Genomic DNA, 15,633 nt, shown 5'->3' with positions numbered 1-15,633 from the left:
CTCACACACACACCCTCACACACACCCCCACAAACCCTCACACACACCCACACACACACCCTAACAAACCCTCACACACCCCCCCCCCAACACACACCCTCACACACACATACTCACACACCTTCACACACACACCCTCACACCCCCCCCACACACACCCTCACACGCACATACTCACACACCTTCACACACCCACACACCCCCCACACACACACCCTCACTCACACATACTCGCACACCTTCACACACACACCCTCACACACCCTCACACACAACCCCCCCACACACACTCTCACACACACATACTCACACACCTTCACACACCCCCCCCACACCCCCCACACACACCCTCACTCAGGATCTGCTGGCTTGGAATGGCTCCGCCTCCGCTCCCCATGCGAGACGCCGCTCCCATCCCAAGTTTCTCTCCGCTCGGCTTGGGAGAGCGGAGAGAGAGGGGGGGGGAGAGGAGAGAGTGGAGAGAGAGGAGAGCGGAGAGAGAGGGGAGAGAGAGCAGAGAGAGAGGCTTCTGCTGCTGCTGCAGAGACAGCATCGTCCCTCTCCGCGTCTCCGACTCGCTGAGGAAGGGGGACAGGGAACCCTCGCTCCCAACTCCTCGTCATCCTGAGACAGGAGGTAGGGTTACTCCTCATCCCCCTCATCATCTCCCCTCATCATCTCCTCTTCCCCCTCCTCATCTCCTCTTTCCCCTCATCCCTCATCACCTCCCCTCATCATCTCCTCCCACCTCATCTGCTGCACGTCATCGTCCCTTAACCTCAATGTCTTTCATTCACCTCACGTGAAGCACCTCAATCCTCATCTTCTTTTACCTCCTCTGGTCGACCCCCCCCCCTCGCCTCCGAACCCGCAAACTCCGTCACCGCGGGCTCCTGCCGTGTTGATGCCCGCGGTGCACGGGAGATTGAAACTTCTCCCGGCCTGCTAACGACATCGACAGCAGGAGCAGAAGCATCATCGCCACGACGACCACCACCACAACCCCCACAACCACCTCCTGCTGCTGCACCAACACATTCACTGTCATCATCACGGACTTCTTCAACATCACAATCATCATCACAATCATCATCACAATCATCATCACGAGTGCCAGAAGCAATAGCAAAAAAACAATCACAAACCACCAGCACCATCACCACCATCACATTCACCATCAGCAGTACCACCACAACCATCAGATCCACCACCACTATAGAAACCATCACCACCATCATCACCACCATCACCACCATGATATCCACCATCACTATCACCACCATCACCTCCACCATCACAACAATCATCACCACCACCATCACCACCACCATCACCACCACCATCATCACACGACCACCATCACCCCGCGCCCGCAACCTCCTATTAGCGGACTGTGGAGCGGAGGCCGGCCTTGGATTGAACTTGAGCACGATGACTGCGTGGACTCACTGCGCACAGAGACGCCACAAGGGCACCGTGAAGACGATGATGAAGGCGATGATGAAGGCGATGATGATGGTGGTGGTGGTGGTGGTGGCAATGATAGATGATGTTGATGGTGGAGGTGGTGGCAATGATAGATGATGTTGATGGTGGTGGTGTTAATGGTGATAGAGGTGGTGGTGGTGATGGTAGCAATACAGATGATGGTAGTGACAGCGGTGTTGGTGAAGGTGATGGTAGAGATGATGATGATTCTCAGGAGAGGGTGATGTGGGTGCGAGAAAGATGATGGGGAGTATGATGGTGACGATGCCATATAAATCATGGAGATGCCGGAGGTGATGATTCTAAAGAGTTATGAAATGGTGATGGAGATGGGCGAGATGATGGTAATGATGGAGCTGATAATGATGGAGCTGATGATGGTGGTAATGATGATGCAGCTGATTATGATAGTTGTAATGATGATGATGGTGCTGATGATGATGGACCTGACGATGATGATGTTGATGGCAATGATGATGATAAAGCTGATGATGATAGTGGTAATTATGGTAATGAGCTGATGATGATGAAGGAGCTGTTGATGTCAATGATGATGATGGAGCTGATGGTGATACTGGGAATGATGGTAATCATTAATCTGATGATGATGGAGCTGAGGATGATAGTGGTAATGATGGTAATCATGGATCTGATGATGATGATGAAGCTGATGATGAGGACGGAGCTGATGATGGAAACAATGTCGAACGCATCGACAAAACACAAACGCATGCACGTGGCTCCCCGTCTCAGCCAACCAATAGAAGAAATCCTGGGCAGCCCCCCAAACCCCATCCAACGCAGCGAGACTCTGGGACCCCTCACTCCAAGGACACTCAAGAGGAACGGACGCGGCTTTCTAGACGAGGGAACTTCCGCGGATTTCTGCTGACCCCGCAAAACGAGACGTGAGCTCAGCGGAGCTGGAAAGAATGCGGTCCCAAGTGGCTGCGCGGATTCACTTTCCTTGCAAGGGGGGAGTTGGTTAGGCGGGGGAGAGGAGGGCTTCTTGGATATTTTACCATGGGTTTACCATGACCACCAGGAATTTACCATGGTTACCTTGTGCTCCCGTGCTCTTGGCCATGGGTTTTCCACGCAATGTATTTTTTTAGAATGGATTTACCACCAACCCTATGACTTTACCATGAGTCACCGAGATTGACCATGGTTTTAACATGCACTCTCGTAATTCACCATGGTTGCCATGGGCTCCAAGGCTTAACCATTGATTTAACCATGAGCTCCCCGACTTTACCATTGTGCTCCACAAGGTTATGTGCCTTTTCCATGGACTGCGTAGTTTGACCACGGGCTCTTACCCTGTGCCCCGTATCCCCTTTGGCTCCTTCAACCACCTTCTCACTGCGCCACCGTCCACGGTAACTTTTGGTGTGGGCCACGGTGGCTAGGAGATGTTAACTACCTTGCCTGGCATGCAGGAGATCGTCCGTTCGATTCCAGCCCTGACGAAGCCTGCTGTATATTAGGAGTTTGCGTCTCTCTCTCTCTCCTCATCATCACAATGTGTAGGAAATGTTAACTACCTCGCCTGTTATACAAGAGGTCGTGGGTTCGATCCCGACCCTGACGACAGCTGCTGTATATTTAAAGTTTGTGTCTCCCTCTCTCTTTCATCGTCAGCACGGTGGTAAGTAGATATTAAATACTTCATCTGGTCTGCAGGAGGTCGTGGGTTGAGATCCCGCCCCTTACGCCTGCTGTATATTTGGAGTTTATGTGTCTCTCTCATCATTATCACGGTGGCTAGGATATATTAACTACTTCGTCTGGTGTGCAGGAGGTCGTGGTTTTGATCCCGACCCGCTTATGCCTGCTGTATATTTAAAGGTTGCGTGTCCCTCTCTCATCATCATCACGGTGGATTGGAGATGTTAACTAACTTGCCTGGGATGCAGTAGGTCGTGGGTTCGATCCCAGACCTGACGATGCCTGCTGTATACTTTGGGTTTGCGTGTCTATCCCTCTCATAATCATCATCATCACGGTGGATAGGAGATGTTAACTACCTCATCTGGTATGCAGGAGGTCGTGCGTTAGATTCCGGCCCTGACGATGCTGTATATTTTGAGTTTGCGTGTCCCTCTCTCTCATCATCATCATCACGGTGCCTAGAAGATGTTAACTACCTGGCCTGGTATACAGGAGGTCGTGGGTTCGATCCCGACCCCGACGATGCCTGCTGTATATTTTGAGTTTGCGTCTCTCTCTTTTTTTACAATCAGAGGAAACAAGAAGATGCTCGGTGTCGTCGCCACTTTGCTTCGTTCATCATTTAGTTTTTTATGCTTTGCTTTATGTAAATCCCCCCCCCCCCTTTTTAAATGAAAGATTTCACAATAGATTTCACGCTCTGCTCTCATTACCCCTTCCCTATCTCTCTACCCCCCCCCCCCCCTCTCTACCCCCTCTCTCCCTACTCTATGTCTGTGTTCCCCCTATGTTTTCTATGTAATATTTGTAATATTATTATTTTACATATATATTTTAGAAGTTCTGCATCTGCACCCAGCCCTTCTCGCAGTCCTACGGCCTCCGACGGGTAGCTCATATCTGCATGCAGAGCTGTTCTGCCACCGAGCACATGGCCTCCTCCAGCGCAAACTGCTCCTTGAAGGCCGGCACTGCGTGGGTCAGCCGCGCATGGCGGAACTCCAGCCACACCCTGGCTCCGACCAGAGCGCGGTAGATGTCCAGGCTGCTGGCCGGACGTTTCCCCTCCACAGCCACCTTCCTCGCCCTGTATACGGCGAGCTTGGTGTAGTCAACGAGCACATTGACCAGCCCCTGAAGATGTTGGGATCCGTCCCCTTCGGGTATCCAAAGATGAGGACCGTCGGGGAGAAGTGGAGGCTGAACTTTAGGAGGATGTTTCTCAGGACCTTGAACAGCGAGTCCAGGCTCTTGCACTCCACGTATTTGTGCGTCACTGTCTCCACTTTACCGCAGAACTGGCACTCCGGGGACGTGTCGGTGAAGCGCACCAGGGAGGTGTTGGTGGTGACGGTGCCGTGGGCGATGCTCCAGCTGAGGTCGCCGATGCGGTTGTACGTCGGGCTGGAGTAGAGTTGCCTCCAGCGAGGCTTCTCCGGAGAGATGCAGGGCAGGGCTTTCCTCCAGGCATAGTCCTTGTGGCTCCTTAGGGTGTCCTGTTGTTGAAACCGGACCATGTAGGAGTAGAGCACCTTCCTCTTTACATTTGCGAAGGCCACCTCTGGTAAGTCTTCCAGCCGGCACAGGTTGTGATCCGCCTTCGTTTGTCGGCATTGGCCATGCAGTGGCACGACAGAGAGCTCCGGTGGAGGGGGACTGAGAGGGGCCTCGTCATCCCCAACGCCGATGGGGGGGGTTCTCCCCGCTGCCGCTGAGAAGGCCCCCTTGGCTTCGGCCAGGAACCGGGCAGCCACCCGGAGTGACTGCAGCCCTGTCTTTGCGGCCATGTCTGCTGGTCCGAGCCACCAGCCCCGTGTTCCAGGCTCCAACAGATCTCCCATCCTGGTGAGCCGCACGTTGGCAAGGCGCCTCTCCATGCTGGGGGTGGCGGTGGTGGATGGCAGCTTTGTCTGTGGGTTCCTGAGGATCGGTTCGAAGACCAGATCCTTGGCTGATCGCGGCTGGTTCAGCCTCCTGATGGCGAGTGAGCTCCATGTCTGCAGGACGCTTCTGTAGAAAGGTGGCAGCTGTCCCAGTGGGAGGCCCTGCAGGTCCATGTAGCATAGTTGTTCGGAGCACTGCAAACCCCCCAGCTGTTTCAGGAGGAAGGAGACCGTGACACTCCAGGCCGGTGCAGGGGCGGCGTACAGGAACTTTTGCGCGGCCTGCAGTCGGAAGGTGGCCAGCTGACTCCGCACGCACACCAGCCCATGACCGCCCTCGTCCAGTGGCAGGGCCAGGACCCCAGCCGCGACCCGGTGTCCTCCGCCCGACCAGAAGAAGTCGAGGACTCGCTTCTGAAGCGCGTTGACGAGGCTCATTGGGGGGTGCCGGGAGAAGAGTCGGTGCCACAGCATGGATGTCACCAGCTGGTTCACCACCAACGTCTTTGTCCTGAAGGTGAGGAACTTGCACAGGCAACTCCAGGTGCCCAGCTGCTCCTTCACCTTCTCCTCCAGCTCGAACCAGTTCCTCTGCGGTGGTTTCTCCTCTGGTCCGAGGAACACTCCCAGGTGGTGCAGCGATGTTGTGCTCCAATTGATGGCTTTTGCCTTCTTGGGACACTCGGTCATGTCCCACGCTCCAACCAGCAGGCCGCTGCACTTTTGCCAGTTCATTTTTGAAGAGGCCTTCGAAAATACCTCCTGGCACTCGTGCAGCAGGGCGATATCATCCAGGGAACGCAGGATGAGAACGTCGTCGGCGTATGCCGTCAGGACAAACTCGACACTTGGTTCACTGAGCACCAGGCCGCTGAGTCTCCGCCTTATGAGACTCAGGAAAGGCTCTAAAGCCAGGGCATGAAGTTGGCCTGACAATGGGCATCCCTGTCTCACTCCTCGCTCGAATTTGACCGGGGCAGTGAGGGCGCCGTTGACCTTGATCATGCACTCGGTCTTGGTAAAGAGTAGGCGGATCGTTCGGACAACTCTCCTCATCATCACGGTGCCTAGAATATGTTAACTACCTCGCCTGTTATAAAATAGGTCGTGGGGTCGTTCCCGACCCTGACGACATCTGCTGTTTATTTAAAGTTTGTGTCTCTCTCTCATCATCATCACGGTGGCTAGGAGATGTGACTACTTCGCCTGTTATACAAGAGGTCGTGGGTTCGATCCCTACGCTGACGACAGGTGCTTTCTATTTAAAGTTTGTGTGTCTCTCTCTCAACATCATAACTGTGGCTAGGAGATATTAACTACCTCGCCTGTTATACAGGAGTTCGTAGGTTCGATCCAGTTCCTGACGACGCCTGCTAAATATATAAATGTTGCGTATCTCTCTCTCATCATCATCACGGTGCCTAATATATGTTAACTACCTCACCTGGCATGCAGATGGTCGTGCGTTCGATTCCGGCCCTGATGATGCCTGCTGTATATTTGGAGTTTGTGTCTCTCTCTCTCATCATCACGGTGCGTAGATGTTAACTAATTCGCCTTTTATATAAGACGTCGTGAGGTCGATCCCGACCCTGACGACAGCTGCTTTATATTTAAAGTTTGTGTCGCTCTCTTTCTCATCATCATAACCGTGGATAGGAGATGTTAACTACCTCGCCTGGTATACAGGATGTCGTAGGTTTTATTCCGACCCTAACGCCTGCTGTATATGTAAAGGTTGTCTCTCTCTCTCATCATCACAGTGGCTAGGAGATGTTAACTACCTTGCTTGGTATGCAGGAGACCGTGGGTTCGATCCCGGCCCTGACGACGCCTGCTGTATATTTTGAGTTTGCGTGTCCCTCTCTCTCATCATCATACGGTGGCTGGGAGATGCTGACTACCTCGCCTGGTATACAGGAGGTCGTGGGTTGGATCCCGACCCCGACGATGCCTGCTGTATAGTTAGATCTTACATTGACATGCTAATCTCTCACAATACAGTGGCCACCTCCGCAGCTTCATCGTCGTCGAGATAGCTCTCCGATCTTACATTTACATGCAAATTTCTCACTTTAACATCACTAGCCCCGCCCACTTCGCTTATGACCCTTGGGATACACCCATTTCAAACCTGTAAAACATCCTGACTCAGCAGCTTTCCCGCAATGTTTTCTTCTGATTACGATTGGTTGTGTTGCGATCGAAACGTCATAGTTTTTGTTATTTTTTTGTTATTTTTTTTGAACCTATCTACGTGACTTTACCGAAGGACCCAATAATATATATTTAGACTTTAAATGTCTCTCTCTCATCATCATCACAGTGGCTATGATATGTTAACTACCTCGCCTGATATACATGAAGTCGTAGGTTGGATCCCGACCCCGACGATGCCTGCTGTATATTTGGAGTTTGCGTCTCTCTCTCATCATCATCATAACGGTGTATAGAAGATGTTAACTCGCCTGGTATGCAGAAGGTCGTGGGTTCGATCCCGGCCTGACGATACCTGTGGTATATTTGAAGCCAGGTGGCTTTCTCTGCAAGCCACCTGGCTATCATGAGAGATTCGTTCATGAGGCGATCCACATATACAAACACAGAGACAATTTTAATCGAGAAGATGGATTCTGGCTTAGCAATCATTGGAAGGACGTAATAAACCATTTTGATACACATTAGGGTAGGTAGAATAATACATAGTGTTATGTTGAAATGTGGTTTATTGCAATACAGTATATAATTTAATGTTGGGTTTATCTATGGCAGTATATAGTACGGTATATGCTCGGTTGATGTAAGAGAATAAAGTTTAGATGGAAGCATATTATATAACTTTTACGACGTAGTATTGTAATGTATTACTTGCTGTTAGTAACTCAGCTTATTGTAGAGTATAGTAAGTATACTGATGGTGCTATGCAGTTTATATTTTAGTCTTTGTATGTAGTTTATACCTTAGTTTTCTACGGTGTTGTTTAGTTACTGCAGCTACATATCATTGGCATTCCTTTCCTTTGTTAATGCTAATCCCTGCACCCCCCCTTGGTGCTCTTGATCCTGCATAGTGCGTGGGCATGGTATGACTTTGAAGCCCCCCCGCCCCCTGCGCATTTCCCATGTATATGCTAAACTCATCTTGATATGCACATTCTTTTTGTTAAGGCGCTCTTCTACCACCCCCAACCCAGCTTATATGTAAGTTCCTAGCTTGAAGTGTCTCATTCATCACCTGAGGACGGCTGCTTGCGTTGTGGCCGAAACGTCGTGAGAATAATTTTATTATGTTTTATTTTTATTATTTTATTACTTCCCTTCTACGTGACTTTACCGAAAAAACCAAGAAGATATTTGAAGTATTCATGTATCGCTCTCATCATCACGGTGCCTAGGAGATGTTACCTACCTCGCCTGTTATACAGGTCGTGGGTTCGATACCGACGATGTCTGCTGTATATTTACAGTTTGCGCGTCTCTTTCTCATAATCATCATCACGGTGGCTAGGAGATGTTAATTACCTCACCTGGTATGCACGAGCTCGTCGGTTTGATCCCGACCCTGCTGATGATAAACCGCCACTTCGTTGAGCTGTCATTTGTGATAGCAAAGTCGCTTCTGGAAAAGATCTATACAAGGAGTCCTCTACTCACAAACATTCGACTTTCCAATTTTCAGAGATAGAAACAGATCTGGTCCGCACGTCCGGTTGCCTGTTCGGAGCAAGAGTCTTAAGTTCAACCGTCACGCAATAGATGGCGCTGGTGGCATCTATACCTTCAGAAAATGAAGAACCAGTGGCATCTACATCTGCAGAAAATGACGAAACAGTGGCATCTACATCTGCAGAACACGAAGAACCAGTGGCATCTATAGCTGCAGAATATAAAGAACCAGTGGCATCTACATCCGCAAAACGTGAAGAACCAATGGCATCTACATCTGTAGAACGTGAAGAACCAGTGGCATTTACATCTGCAGAGCATTAAGATCCAGTGTCATCTACATCTGCAGAACGTGAAGAACCAGTGGCATCTGCATCTGCAGAACGTGAAGAACAGTGGCGTCTACATCTGCAGAACATGAAGAACCAGTGGCATGTACATCTGCAGAACATGAAGAACCAGTGGCATCTATATGTAGTGGTGGTATTGACGTGCGCCGACTGTGACAGTGATGGATCACGGGGCGGCGCGGGGTGCGGGGTTGGGCACGCGTTGTGGGCGTGGTGTGGACGCGCGCGCCGGGAGTGACAGATGACGGGGCGGCGCGGAGTGAGTGGTGAGGCACGATGAGATGTGGGAAAAGAGGATCGTAGCCAGCGCCCGGCGATTGGTCGAATAAGTGGGTGCTCGCAGCGACGTCCGCAGGTGGGGTATAAAGGGGGACGCGCGAGAGCACTCGGGGAGAGTTACCCAGTTGAAGACCCGAAGACGGAGCTGAAGACTTAGTCAGTGGCGTTAGTCGCCGAGTAGCTAAGTGGATGTTGGTCATCCGAGTAGCTCAGTGGGCGTTAGTCGCCAAGTAGCTAAGTGGGTGTTTGTCACCCGAGTACTAAGTGGATGTTGGTCATCCGAGTAGCCCAGTGGCGTTAGTCGCCGAGTAGCTAAGTGGATGTTGGTCATCCGAGTAGCTCAGTGGGCGTTAGTCGCCAAGTAGCTAAGTGGGTGGTTGTCACCCGAGTACTAAGTGGATGTTGGTCATCCGAGTAGCTCAGTGGGCGTTAGTCGCCAAGTAGCTAAGTGGGTGTTTGTCACCCGAGATACAAAGTAGGTGTTAGTCACCTGTAACCAAGTTTGATAAAATAAAGAGTGTGTTACCCGTGAAGTCGTCTCCCGCCGAGTTACTACATTACATATATATGCAGAACGTGAAAAACCAGTGGCATCTACATCTGCAGAACATGAAGAACCAATGGCATCTACATCTGCAGAACGTGAAAAACCAAAGGCATCTACATCTGCAGAACGTGCAGAACCAGTGGCATTTACATCTGCAGAACATGAAGAACCAGTGGCATTTACATCTGCAAAACATGAAGAACCAGTCTCATCTACATCTGCAGAAAGTGAAGAACCAGTGGCATCTGCAGAACGTGAAGAACAGTGGCATCTACATCTGCAAAACATGAAGAACCAGTGGCATCTACGTATGCAGAACATGAAGAACCAGTGGCATCTACATCTGCAGAACGTGAAAAACCAGTGGCATCTACATCTGCAGAACGTGAAAAACTAGTGGAATCTACATCTGCAGAACATGAAGAACCAGTGGCATCTACATCTGCAGAACGTGAAGAACCAGTGGCATCTACATCTGCAAAACGTGAAGAACAAAAGGCATCTACATCTGCAGAACGTGCAGAACCAGTAGCATTTACATCTGCAGAACATGAAGAACCAGTGTCATCTACATCTGCAGAACGTGAAGAACCAGTGGCATCTGCATCTGCAGAACGTGGAGAACCAGTAGCATCTACATATGCAGAACATAAATAACCAGTGGCATCTACATCTGCAGAACATGAAGAACCAGTGGCATGTACATCTGCAGAACATGAAGAACCAGTGGCGTCAACATCTGCAGAACATGAAGAACCAGTGGCATCTACATCTACAGAATGTGAAGAACTAGTAGCATCTACATCTGCAGAACATGAAGAACCAGTGGCATCTACATCTACATAACGTGAAGAACTAGTGGCATCTATATCTGCAGAACGTGAAGAACCAGTGGCATCTACATGTGCAGAACGTGAAGAACCAGTGGCATCTACATCTGCAGAACATGAAGAACCAGTGGCATCTACATCTGCAGAACGTGAAGAACAAGTGGCATCTACATCTACAGAACGTGAAGAACTAGTGGCATCTATATCTGCAGAACGTGAATAACCAGTGGCATCTACATGTGCAGAACGTGAAGAACCAGTGGCATCTACATCTGCAGAACATGAAGAACCAGTGGCATCTACATCTGCAGAACGTGCAGAACCAGTGGCATTTACATCTGCAGAACATGAAGAACCAGTGTCATCTACAGCTGCAGAACGTGAAAAACCAATGGCATCTGCATCTGCAGAACGTGAAGAACCAGTAGCATCTACATATGCAGAACATGAAGAACCAGTGGCATCTACTTATGCAGAACGTGAAGAACCAGTGGCATCTACATCTGCAGAACATGAAGAACCAGTGGCATCTACATCTGCAGAAAATGACGAACCAGTGGCATCTACATCTGCAGAACACGAAGAACCAGTGGCATCTATAGCTGCAGAATATAAAGAACCAGTGGCATCTACATCCGCAAAACGTGAAGAACCAATGGCATCTACATCTGTTGAACGTGAAGAACCAGTGGCATTTACATCTGCAGAGCATTAAGATCCAGTGTCATCTACATCTGCAGAACGTGAAGAACCAGTGGCATGTATATATGCAGAACGTGAAAAACCAGTGGCATCTACATCTGCAGAACATGAAGAACCAATGGCATCTACATCTGCAGAACGTGAAAAACCAAAGGCATCTACATCTGCAGAACGTGCAGAACCAGTGGCATTTAAATCTGCAGAACATGAAGAACCAGTGGCATTTACATCTGCAAAACATGAAGAACCAGTGTCATCTACATCTGCAGAAAGTGAAGAACCAGTGGCATCTGCAGAACGTGAAGAACAGTGGCGTCTACATCTGCAGAACATGAAGAACCAGTGGCATCTACGTATGCAGAACATGAAGAACCAGTGGCATCTACATCTGCAGAACGTGAAAAACTAGTGGAATCTACATCTGCAGAACATGAAGAACCAGTGGCATCTACATCTGCAGAACGTGAAGAACCAGTGGCATCTACATCTGCAAAACGTGAAGAACCAAAGGCATCTACATCTGCAGAACGTGCAGAACCAGTAGCATTTACATCTGCAGAACATGAAGAACCAGTGTCATCTACATCTGCAGAACGTGAAGAACCAATGGCATCTGCATCTGCAGAACGTGAAGAACCAGTAGCATCTACATATGCAGAACATGAAGAACCAGTGGCATCTACATCTGCAGAACATGAAGAACCAGTGGCATGTACATCTGCAGAACATGAAGAACCAGTGGCATCAACATCTGCAGAACATGAAGAACCAGTGGCATCTACATCTACAGAACGTGAAGAACTAGTAGCATCTACATCTGCAGAACATGAAGAACCAGTGGCATCTACATCTACATAACGTGAAGAACTAGTGGCATCTATATCTGCAGAACGTGAAAAACCAGTGGCATCTACATCTGCAGAACATGAAGAACCAGTGGCATCTACATCTGCAGAACGTGAAGAACCAGTGGCATCTACATCTACAGAACGTGAAGAACCAGTGGCATCTACATCTACAGAACGTGAAGAACTAGTGGCATCTATATCTGCAGAACGTGAATAACCAGTGGCATCTACATGTGCAGAACGTGAAGAACCAGTGGCATCTACATCTGCAGAACATGAAGAACCAGTGGCATCTACATCTGCAGAACGTGTAGAACCAGTGCCATTTACATCTGCAGAACATGAAGAACCAGTGTCATCTACAGCTGCAGAACGTGCAGAACCAGTGGCATTTACATCTGCAGAACATGAAGAACCAGTGGCATTTACATCTGCAAAACATGAAGAACCAGTGTCATCTACATCTGCAGAAAGTGAAGAACCAGTGGCATCTGCAGAACGTGAAGAACAGTGGCGTCTACATCTGCAGAACATGAAGAACCAGTGGCATCTACGTATGCAGAACATGAAGAACCAGTGGCATCTACATCTGCAGAACGTGAAAAAATAGTGGAATCTACATCTGCAGAACATGAAGAACCAGTGGCATCTACATCTGCAGAACGTGAAGAACCAGTGGCATCTACATCTGCAAAACGTGAAGAACCAAAGGCATCTACATCTGCAGAACGTGCAGAACCAGTAGCATTTACATGTGCAGAACATGAAGAACCAGTGTCATCTACATCTGCAGAACGTGAAGAACCAATGGCATCTGCATCTGCAGAACGTGAAGAACCAGTAGCATCTACATATGCAGAACATGAAGAACCAGTGGCATCTACATCTGCAGAACATGAAGAACCAGTGGCATGTACATCTGCAGAACATGAAGAACCAGTGGCATCAACATCTGCAGAACATGAAGAACCAGTGGCATCTACATCTACAGAACGTGAAGAACTAGTAGCATCTACATCTGCAGAACATTAAGAACCAGTGGCATCTACATCTACATAACGTGAAGAACTAGTGGCATCTATATCTGCAGAACGTGAAAAACCAGTGGCATCTACATCTGCAGAACATGAAGAACCAGTGGCATCTACATCTGCAGAACGTGAAGAACCAGTGGCATCTACATCTACAGAACGTGAAGAACTAGTGGCATCTATATCTGCAGAACGTGAATAACCAGTGGCATCTACATGTGCAGAACGTGAAGAACCAGTGGCATCTACATCTGCAGAACATGAAGAACCAGTGGCATCTACATCTGCAGAACGTGTAGAACCAGTGGCATTTACATCTGCAGAACATGAAGAACCAGTGTCATCTACAGCTGCAGAACGTGAAGAACCAATGGCATCTGCATCTGCAGAACGTGAAGAACCAGTAGCATCTACATATGCAGAACATGAAGAACCAGTGGCATCTACTTATGCAGAACGTGAAGAACCAGTGGCATCTACATCTGCAGAACATGAAGAACCAGTGGCATGTACATCTGCAACACATGAAGAACCAGTGGCATCTACATCTGCAGAACATGAAGAACCAGTGGCATCTACATCTACAGAACGTGAAGAACTAGTAGCATCTACATCTGCAGAACATGAAGAACCAGTGGCATCTACATCTGCAAAACGTGAAGAACCAAAGGCATCTACATCTGCAGAACGTGCAGAACCAGTAGCATTTACATCTGCAGAACATGAAGAACCAGTGTCATCTACATCTGCAGAACGTGAAGAACCAGTGGCATCTGCATTTGCAGAACGTGAAGAACCAGTAGCATCTACATATGCAGAACATGAAGAACCAGTGGCATCTACATCTGCAGAACATGAAGAACCAGTGGCATGTACATCTGCAGAACATGAAGAACCAGTGGCATCAACATCTGCAGAACATGAAGAACCAGTGGCATCTACATCTACAGAACGTGAAGAACTAGTAGCATCTACATCTGCAGAACATGAAGAACCAGTGGCATCTACATCTACATAACGTGAAGAACTAGTGGCATCTATATCTGCAGAACGTGAAGAACCAGTGGCATCTACATGTGCAGAACGTGAAGAACCAGTGGCATCTACATCTGCAGAACATGAAGAACCAGTGGCATCTACATCTGCAGAACGTGAAGAACCAGTGGCATCTACATCTACAGAACGTGAAGAACTAGTGGCATCTATATCTGCAGAACGTGAATAACCAGTGGCATCTACATGTGCAGAACGTGAAGAACCAGTGGCATCTACATCTGCAGAACATGAAGAACCAGTGGCATCTACATCTGCAGAACGTGCAGAACCAGTGGCATTTACATCTGCAGAACATGAAGAACCAGTGTCATCTACAGCTGCACAACGTGAAGAACCAATGGCATCTGCATCTGCAGAACGTGAAGAACCAGTAGCATCTACATGTGCAGAACATGAAGAACCAGTGGCATCTACTTATGCAGAACGTGAAGAACCAGTGGCATCTACATCTGCAGAACATGAAGAACCAGTGGCATGTACATCTGCAGAACATGAAGAACCAGTGGCATCTACATCTGCAGAACATGAAGAACCAGTGGCATCTACATCTACAGAACGTGAAGAACTAGTAGCATCTACATCTGCAGAACATGAAGAACCAGTGGCATCTGCATCTGCAGAACGTGAAGAACAGTGGCATCTACATCTGCAGAACATGAAGAACCAGTGGCATGTACATCTGCAGAACATGAAGAACCAGTGGCATCTATAGCTGCAGAATATAAAGAACCAGTGGCATCTACATCTGTAGAACGTGAAGAACCAGTGTTATATACATCCGCAAAACGCGAAGAACCAATGGCATCTACATCTGTAGAACGTGAAGAACCAGCGGCATTTACATCTGCAGAACATTAAGAACCAGTGTCATCTACATCTGCAGAACGTGAAGAACCAGTGGCATCTGCATCTGCAGAACGTGAACAACAGTGGCGTCTACATCTGCAGATCATGAAGAACCAGTGGCATTTACATCTGCAAAACATGAATAACCAGTGTCATCTACATCTGCAGAAAGTGAAGAACCAGTGGTATCTGCAGAACGTGAAGAACAGTGGCATCTATATCTGCAGAACGTGAAGAACCAGTGGCATCTACATGTGCAGAACGTGAAGAACCAGTGCCATCTACATCTGCAGAACATGAAGAACCAGTGGCATCTACATCTGCAGAACGCGAAGAACCAGTGGCATCTACATCTACAGAACGTGAAGAACTAGTGGCATCTATATCTGAGGAACGTGAATAACCAGTGGCATCTACATGTGCAGAATGTGAA

The 15,633-nt window shown here is 48.7% G+C and overlaps 1 protein-coding gene across 1 annotated transcript in view; it reads left to right on the top strand.

Annotated features, from left to right (window-relative positions):
- The first annotated feature begins 467 nt into the window (after positions 1 to 467).
- LOC144945542 (keratocan-like) overlaps positions 468 to 15,633 on the top strand; it is a 33,056-nt gene continuing 17,890 nt past the window's right edge. Inside the window, exon 1 of the mRNA XM_078873999.1 lies at positions 468 to 636. The gene's annotated coding sequence lies outside the window, so the exon portion shown is untranslated. The remainder of the gene's footprint in view (positions 637 to 15,633) is intronic.

This window comes from Lampetra fluviatilis, chromosome 38 (assembly GCF_964198595.1).
Source record: "Lampetra fluviatilis chromosome 38, kcLamFluv1.1, whole genome shotgun sequence".
Taxonomy (NCBI): domain Eukaryota; kingdom Metazoa; phylum Chordata; class Hyperoartia; order Petromyzontiformes; family Petromyzontidae; genus Lampetra; species Lampetra fluviatilis.
This window is presented reverse-complemented; position numbering and strand designations above follow the sequence as displayed.